Genomic DNA, 9,875 nt, shown 5'->3' on the forward strand with positions numbered 1-9,875 from the left:
CGAGGAGAAATCTAGTGAGCCCCTGGGAGAGGAACAATGTAAAGGGGTTTTTTGGGATGGTGTATCATCTTTAACTCACCTGCTGGAGTTTCTGACACTCATCACTGGTCTGTAGAGCAGGGAAATAAAGCTGCAATGATCAAGTCAGATTTTATTGAAGCAACGGACAAAGTTCCACATTTGCAAACGGTGAGGAATTTTAGGATCGGTAGGAGATCTGGCACTGCACAGACAGGTAATTCCAAAAAAGATTGTAGGCTATCGACAAATGAGAACCTGTAAGGAGACGGGTGACGGTTAAAGATCTGGGATCTTCCTTCGTACTAGTTTACTTTTAATGATTTGTTTCAATGTATCTCAGCGGTGATGAGGATATATTCGTGTCACAAAGTGAAAATGATACTAACAGAGCTAACACTATAAATCCATAGAAATATATTGGGCGGGAGCAGGTCATTTGACCCATTCTGTCTCTACTGCGTTCTTTGATGAAGTAATCAACAACGATCCACACTGTCCTCCTCTTTCCGTAGACATTTAATTTATTTGCTGCAACATTTATCTATATTTCTAATAGCTATTCCAAAAGAGCATCAAAAAAGAATTAGGAGCAGATGTAGAAATTCGGCCTGCAGAGACTGCTCCGCCATTCATCAGATCATGGATTATCTTTTAACTTAATCCTACATCCAGGCACTGTGCCCATATCCCTTAATATTCAAAAATCTATCGATCCCTGTCTTGAATATAATGACAGACTGAGCATCCACAGCTCTCTGGGATAGAGAGTTCCAAGGATTCACCACCTCCTGAGTGAAGAACTTTCTCCTCAATGGCCGACCTTATATTGAGACTGTGAATCCCTGGTTCTCGTCTCCACCGCCAGAGGAAACATCCTGCCTGCTCTGCCGAGCCCTGTAACCATTATGTATGTTTCAATGAGAGAACCATTCATTCTTCTAAACTCCAGACAATATAGTATTAACCTGCTCAATCTCTCCTCATAGGGCAATCCCCCATCCCAGGAATCAGTTTAATGAACCTTCATTGCACTCCCTTTGTGCCAAGTATATCGTTCTTCAGTTAAGGAGACCCAATCTGCACACTATTCGCCAAATTTGGTCTCAACAGGGCTTTATATAATTGCAATAACAACATATATCTATACTTTTTGAGAATAAGATTAAATAAATATTATTGCAATTATATCATCATCAGAATCATCATCATATAATTCCAATAATATACATTTACTATTAGTTGTAAAAAGACTTGCAATAAAGGCAAATTCCATTTCCTTTCTGAATCGCTTGCTGTACCTGCATGTTAAATTGTAATGATTCGTTTACAAGGATACACAGGTCCCTCTGAACACCACGAATTCCCAATCTCTCACCATTTTAAAATACTCTGCTTTTCTATTCTTCCTACAAAAATGGATAACTTCACACTTCACCACGTTATATTACATTTCCCATGTTCTTGCCCACTCACTTAGCCTATCGATATCCTCTTGAATCATCTTTGCATCCGTCTCACAACTTACATTCCCACCTAGCTTTGTATCATCAGCAAACTTTTAGATATTACATTTGGCCCCCTCATCAAAATCATTGACATAGATTGTGAATAACTGGGGCGGACTCACTGATCCTTCCGGAAATGCACTAGTTAGAGCCTGGCAAACCGAACATTTCCCGTTAATTGCTACTGATTGTTTTCTGTCCGTTAAAAAACTCAATCCATGCTAGTATACAAACCCCCAATCCCATGAGCACAAATTTGATGTAATATCCTCTTGCGTGGCGCCTTATTGAATGCTTCTCAAAATCCAAATGTACTACCTATACTGGTTCCCCCTTACCTATGCTATTAGTTACAACCTCAACAATCTTTAGGAGATTTGTAAAACATAATTTCCCTTTCATAAATCCGCGTTTATTCTGTTCAATCCGAATATTATTTCATAAGTTCCCTGACACCAAATCCAAAATAATGCATCTAGCATTGCTCCCTACGACTGATATCAGGATAACTGGTCTGTAATACCCCGTTTTCTATCTCCCTCCTTTCCGAAATATCTCGGTTACATTTGCTCCCTTCCAATCTCCAGGAACCAATCTAGCCTCTATGGAATTTTGGAAGGTGTCATCCAATCCACCCACTATCTCTATAGCCATCTCTTTCAAATTCATAGGATTTGGCCCTCAAGTTCGGGGGATTTGTCGGCTTTAAGTCCCATTAATTTCACCAGTGCTATTTTTTACTGATAGTAATTTCTTTCAATTCATCGTTCTTGCTAGACGCTTGGTTCTCCATTATTTTCGGCACTTAAGATGTTTTCAGCTTTGTTCTAGAACATTGACCTTACTTTTTTTTTACTTCACTCTTCCCTGCATCCAACCAGCTCCCACCGCCCCCACCCCGCCCTCGCACCCCCCGCACCCTCTCCACCGCCCATCAGCCTTCTTTCTTTTAAAGCCCAGTCTACTGAACTAGCTAAACGTTTCACCCGGACAATGGTACCAGCCCGGTTCTTGTGGAGCCCGTTCCAACAGAAAAGTCTCCTCTTTCCCTAGTATTGGTGCAAATGCCCCTGAAGCAAAACCCCAACCATCCAAACCATCCTTTGAGGCAGGCATTTAAATTTCTAATCCGCTTATCCTTATACCAATTGGAGTGTGGCTCAAGTAACAATCCAGAGATTATTATGCTTGAGGTTCTGCTTTTCACTATAGAAACATTTTCCTCGAATTATTTCACCAGAAACTCGTTCCAAGTTCTACCTGTGTTGTTGGTTCGTACGTCGACCAGGACAACTGGATCCACCCCATCCAACTCCAAGTTCTTCTCCAGCCGCGAGGAGATGTATTTAACCCTGGCACCGGACATGCAACGCCAGTTTCAGAACTTACATCCCGAGTGCAGAGAACTGTATCTGTCGCTCTAGACAATACTGTCCCCTACCACAACTACATTCCCGTTCACTCCCGCCATTTCAATGGCGTCCTGAAACGTGGGGCCATGGTCAGCCTGCTCATATATCCTGCACACTTTCCCCACAACGAAACAGGCAGACAAAAACGGCATACCTTCTGGATAACAGCAAAGACTGAGGGTCTTCCAGCACTGCCGCTGGGCTCCTCTTAACTGCAAAGGTTGCAGTCACGCCCACCTGTCCCTGACCAATAAATTAAACCTGCATCACTACCTAATGTAAGGATTGCAACTTTCTACTGGACGAAACCGTACTAGTAAATCGATCCCTAGCTAATGAATTGCCATGTCTGCAGCTAGAACTCCAGCTTAGCAACTTTGAGCTGAAGTTCCTCGAGTTGCAGACACTTACTTCAGATGTGCTTGTTCCGGATCACGATGCTCTCCGCTAATTCCCACATGCAGCAGTTATGACGCGCGACCTGCCCTGCCATCTATAACCTTGTTTTATTCATTAATTAAAGCTTTTATTCAATCGATGCTTTAGTTTTATTGTTTAATTATTTTACATGTTCTGTTATTAATTTAATAAGTACTACGATATGATTTTCTCTGCACTCTTAATGTAATACACTTCTCTAATTTAATGAGCAAAATAAAAGCTGTAATAATCACAACCAAACTTCGACTTGCTTGCTTGTAACGTCACTCTTTTATTTGTTTTTCTTTCCACGCTCTTTTTAAACAATCCGCTCCACTCTGGCTCCCGCTCATTTTAAACTGCCGCTCCTCTCTGGCTCCCGCTCCTTTTAAACTGCCCGCTCCTCTCCGATTCCCGCTCTTTTTAGACTGATGGCTTCACCCAGGCTCACGCTCTTTTTAAACTTCCCGCTCCTCTCCGGCTCCCGCTCTTTTTAAACTTCCCGCTACTCTCCGGCACCAGTTCGTATCTCATTCTTGTTAAACTGCCCAGATGCAATATATCGCATGCTCGAGCAGCCTTTTCCATAAATAGATTTATGCTAACCTCTCTGTTGGTTCCCATTTTAAAAATTTGAAATCGATCAACCTTGATCGGTAGCTGCTCAACTATATATAATAATATTTCCCTCTTATCTGCCGAAACTGTTTAGAATTCTTTAAACCTATTGGGAACAATGTGCAACAAAATGATGAGACGGGAATTAACAAAGTCTGCAAATCTTCAACCAAACACATAATTGTAAATATCAGTTGTTTTTTATCTTTATGAATCCAAGATATATTTACAGATACCTTGCAATAATTATAATACTTAACAGCGGTATAAAACATGATTCATTTTACATTCCTTTGTTATGCTTTTGTGAGACTAATTGAGACAGAATATCAACAAAATTACTCATGACACGAGCATACTCCATCTTTCTGCTGAGTGGGAGACACCCGTCAGTCGAGATTTTAAGGGACAAACGATGTGAAAGGTCACATTGATGAGCCTAATTGTGAGTGTATCCTCCATTCAAATTCCTCCAGGACTGCCAGATAGTATTGTACATTTGTGGGGGGTCGTAGGCGGACAAAGGAAGCCTCCGACCATAATTATTCCCGCATTATCTCTATTCAGCAATATAACATAAGAACATAGGAGCAGGAGTAGGCCATTTAGTAGCCATTAAAGCCTACTCTGCCATTCAATGAGATCGTGGCAGATAAGCGATCTCAATCCATATAACTGCTTTTGGTCAATATCCCATAATACCTTAGGTTAACAAAAATCTTTCAATTCCAGATTTAAAATTTACCTCTTGGTCCAGCATTAACGTCTGTTTTTGTAACCTTCTACTGCCATTTGTGATAAGAGTTGTGCCCAAATTTCCATCTTGAAAGTGGTGGCGCTATTTTTAAAAAATTGACCTAGTAATCCAGTGGCTGGGACAAATAATCTGGAGAAAGGAGTTTAAGTCCCTCCACGGCAGCTGGACAAAGGGTGTTAAAAAGGATGTTAAAAAAACAAGCCTGAAGGCTTTGTGTCTTAAAACAAGGAGTATCCGCAATAAGTTGGATGAATTAACTGTGCAAATAGATGTTAACAAATATAATGTGATTGGGATTACGGAGACGTGGCTCCAGGATGATCAGGGCTGGGAACTCAACATCCAGGGGTACTCAACATTCAGGAAAGATAAAATAAAAGGAAAAGGCAGCATTGCTGGTTAAGGAGGAAATTAAGCCAATAGTTCGGAAGGACATTAGCTTGGGTGATGTGGAATCTATATGGGTAGAGCGGCAGAATACCATAGGGCAAAAAACGTGAGTGGGAGTTGTGTACAGACCTCCAAACAGTAGTAGTGATGTTGGGGAGGGCATCAAACATGAAATTAGGGGTGCGTGCAATAAAGGTGCAGCAGTTATAATGAATGACTTTAATATGCACATAGATTGGGTTAACCAAACTGGAAGCAATACGGTGGAGGAGGATTTCCTGGAGTGCATAAGGGATGGTTTTTTAGGCCAATATGTCGAGGAACCAACTAGGGGGGAGGCCATATTAGACAGGGTGTTGTGTAATGAGAGAGGATTAATTAGCAATCTAGTTGTGCGAGGCCCCGTGGGGAAGAGTGACCATAATAGGGTAGAATTCTGCATTAGGATGGAGAATGAAACAGTTAATTCAGAGACCATGGTCCAGAACTTAAAGAAGGGTAACTTTGAAGGGATGAGGCGTGAATTGGCGAGGATAGATTGGCAAATGATATTGAAGGGGTTGACTGTGGATGGGCAATGGCAGACAGTTAGTGACCGCATGGATGAACTACAACAATTTTACATTCATGTCTGGCGTAAAAATAAAAAAGTGAAGGTGGCTCAACCGTGGCTATCAAGGGAAATCAGGGATAGTATTAAAGCCAAGGAAGTGACATACAAATTGGCCAGAAATAGCAGCGAACCCAGGGACTGGGAGAAATTTAGAACTCAGCAGACGAGGACAAAGGGTTTGATTAGGGCAGGGAAAATGGAGTACGAGAAGAAGCTTGCAGGGAACATTAAGACGGATTGCAAAAGTTTCTATAGATATGTAAAGAGAAAAAGGTTAGTAAAGACAAACGTAGGTCCCCTGCAGTCAGAATCAGGGGAAGTCATAACGGGGAACAAAGAAATGGCGGACCAATTGAACAAGTACTTTGGTTCGGTATTCACTGAGGAGGACACAAACAACCTTCTGGATATAAAAGGGGTCGGAGGGTCTAGTAAGGAGGAGGAACTGAGGGAAATCCTTATTATCGGGAAAATGTGTTGGGGAAATTGATGGGATTGAAGGCCGATAAATCCCCAGGGCCTGATGGACTGCATCCCAGAGTACTTAAGGAGGTGGCCTTGGAAGTAGTGGATGCATTGACAGTCATTTTCGAACAATCGATTGACTCTGGATCAGTTCCTATGGAGTGGAGCGTAGCCAATGTAAACCCACTTTTTAAAAAAGGAGGGAGAGAGATAACAGGGAATTATAGACCGGTCAGCCTGACATCGATAGTGGGTAAAATGATGGAATCAGTTATTCAGGATGTCATAGCAGTGCATTTGGAAATAGGTGATATGATAGGTCCAAGTCAGCATGGATTTGTGAAAGGGAAATCATGCTTTACAAATATTCTGGAATTCTTTGAGGATGTTTGCAGTAGAGTGGACAAGGGAGAACCAGTTGATGACTTTCAGAAGGCTTTCGACAAGGTCCTACACAAGAGATTAATGTGCAAGGTTAAAGCACATGGGATTAGGGGTAGTGTGCTGACATGGATTGAGAACTGGTTGTCAGACAGGAAGCAAAGTGTAGGAGTAAATGGGGACTTTTCAGAATGGCAGGCAGTGACTAGTGAGGTACCGCAAGGTTCTGTGCTGGGCCCCCAGCTGTTTACACTGTACGTTAATGATTTAGACGTGGGGATTAAATGTAATATATCCAAATTTGCAGATGACACTAAGTTGGGTGGCAGTGTGAGCTGCGAGGAGGATGCTATGAGGCTGAATAGCGACTTGGATAGGTTAGGTGAATGGGCAAATGAATACCAGATGAAGTATAATGTGGATAAATGTGAGGTTGTCAACTTTGGTGGTAAAAACAGAGAGACAGACTATTATCTGAATGGTGACAGATTACGAAAAGGGGAGGTGGAATGAGACCTGGGTGTAATGGTACATCAGTCATTGAAGGTTGGCATGCAGGTATAGCATGCGGTTAAGAAAGCAAATGGCATGTTGGCCTTCATAGCGAGGGGATTTGAGTACAGGGGCAGTGAGGTGTTGCTACAGTTGTACAGGGCCTTGGTGAGGCCACACCTGGAGTATTGTGTATAGTTATGGTCTCCTAAGCTGAGGAAGGACATTCTTGCTATTGAGGGATTGCAGCGAAGGTTCACCAGGCTGATTCCCGGGATGGCAGGACTGACCTATCAAGAAAGACTGGATCAACTGGGCCTGTATTGTCTGGAGTTCAGAAGAATGAGAGGGGACCTCATAGAAACGTTTAAAATTCTGACGGGGTTAGACAGGTTAGATGCTGGAAGAATGTTCCCAATGTTGGGGAAGTCCAGAACCAGGGGACACAGCCATGTAGGACCGAGATGAGGAGGAATTTCTTCACCCAGAGAGTGGTGAACCTGTGGAATTCTCCACCACAGAAAGTTGTTGAGGCCAATTCACTAAATATATTCAAAAAGGAGTTAGATGAAGTCCTTACCACTTGGGGAATCAAGGGGTATGGTGAGAAAGCGGGAATGAGTTAATGAAGTTGCATGTTCAGCCAAGAACTCATTCAATGGCGGTGCAGGCTAGAAGGGCCGAATGGCCTACTTCTGCACCTATTTTCTATGTTTCTATGTTTCTATATTTCTATTCAGTTACAACAAAAAGCTAATATCAGTAAAGTTGGATATTAAATTACCGGATTGTTGTACAAGAACATTAGCTTTCGTAATGGTCTTCAGGAAAGCAAATCTACCGTCCTTACCTGATCTGGCTTATATATGAGTCCTGACCCACAGCAACGTGGGTGACGCTTAATTGCCCTTTGAACTGATTTAGCAAACCACCTAATTGTACAAAACAGTCACAAGAAACAATAGTAAGAACAAAACAGGACGGACCACCCATCATCGACTTTGGCAGCGGCCAATCAGACATAACAACGGCACATCCAGCCGAGTAGTCTGATAGGGCATTGTATAGCTGCAGCATAACTTCTACCCCATTTTATTCTCGTCTTCTTGATATGAAGGTCAGCACTCCGTTATACTTTCTGATTATTTTCTGTACCTAACTATGCCATTTTGAGGAGCTATGCACGTGGACCATCAAGTATTTTTGGAACAGTACTGCACGAGCTTTTCAGCATTTAGAAAATACACTGTCCAATCGTTTTTTAGGTCCAAGGTGGAACAACTCACAATTGCCTACATTGAACTCCATTTGCCACAGTTTTACCTAGTAACTTAATCTATTGAAATCTCTTTTAATGTTATGCTTCCGCCTACAATGCTTACGGTGCCAGCTACCTGTGCGGCATCGGAAAACTTGGGTATTTGGCTTTCTATTCCGTCATCTAAGTCGTTAATAAATATGTTGAATATTTCAGACCACAACATAGATCCTTGCGGGACACCACTAGTCACAAACTTTCAGTTGATTATCTGTCCAATATCCCTACTGCCAGTCTCCTGCCACTGAACCGCGTTCTTAATCTTAATGGATGATTTGGCTTCAATCACATGAGCTTCAAATTTAGCTATCCGCCTCTTAGGAGGGACTTTATCAAAATCATTCTGGAAGTCAATATAAATAACATCCAAGGACATTAGCCTGTCCGCTACTTTAGTCACCTCTTCAAAGCATTCAATCAGGTTTATCATGCTCTCTCTGATCTGATATATTTCACAGAATTCAGTTACACGATCCATAATTATAGATTTTAGCAATTTTCTGATAACAGATATTAGGTGAACTGCTCTATAATGACCTGGTTTCATTCTTCATATTTTTTAAAAAGCAGATGTACTTCCATAGTTTTTCCATTCTAAAAATGGTTATCGAAATGAGAGAATTTTAGAAGATCATATTTAAGGCATCTTTTAAAAATACTTTATTTTACTTTAATACTCTATTTACTTTAAAACCCATAAATCGTAGCCATCCGGTCCTAATGATTTGTAACTCTTTAGTGCCATTATTTTCTTCATTGTTTTTCTTTTTTTCACATTATTTTTAGTGAGTTCCAGTAACTGATTAACTATTAGTTTCCTTGGGATGTCTAACATGTTATCCTCCTCATTTACTGTAACTACTGCCACAAAATAATTCTTCAACCATAACCTCAGTTCATTATTTTCATTTTCAACATCAGCATTATAAGTTTTGAAGGGTTACACATTGCTCCTGGAAGATAAATTGTAAAAAAAAATGCGTTGATTTTGCTATCCCTTGTAACATTCTTTTCATACTCCGTTTTTGTAGGTCTTACTATTTGTCTTGTCACCCTTTTCTGACAATTGTATCTCGCACATTCCCCAGGATCTGTGATATGACTTTTCTTTTCGAGTTACGTCGCCATTTTCCCCTTTAGTCGTCTAAGGCAGTTTTTATTAGGCAAATAAAGCTCTTGTCGCCAAGTATACAAATTGGTTTTGTATCATGTTAATTTCGTTTGTCACTATCTCCAAATGATAATATTTTGGTTTATCCATTAAAAAATTCGCTCAGTGTACTGTCACAGAATCGGCCTCTTCCATTCACATAAGAACATAAGAAATAGGAGCAGGGTACGCCATTAGCCCCCGCGAGCCTGCTCCGCCATTTAAAAAGATCATAGCTGATCTGATCATGGACGCAGCTCCACTTCCCTGCCTGCCCCCTATAAACCTTTATTACCTTATCGCTCAAAAGTCTGTCGATCCCCTCCTTAAATA

Source organism: Pristiophorus japonicus, chromosome 28, assembly GCF_044704955.1.
Source record: "Pristiophorus japonicus isolate sPriJap1 chromosome 28, sPriJap1.hap1, whole genome shotgun sequence".
NCBI lineage: Eukaryota > Metazoa > Chordata > Chondrichthyes > Pristiophoridae > Pristiophorus > Pristiophorus japonicus.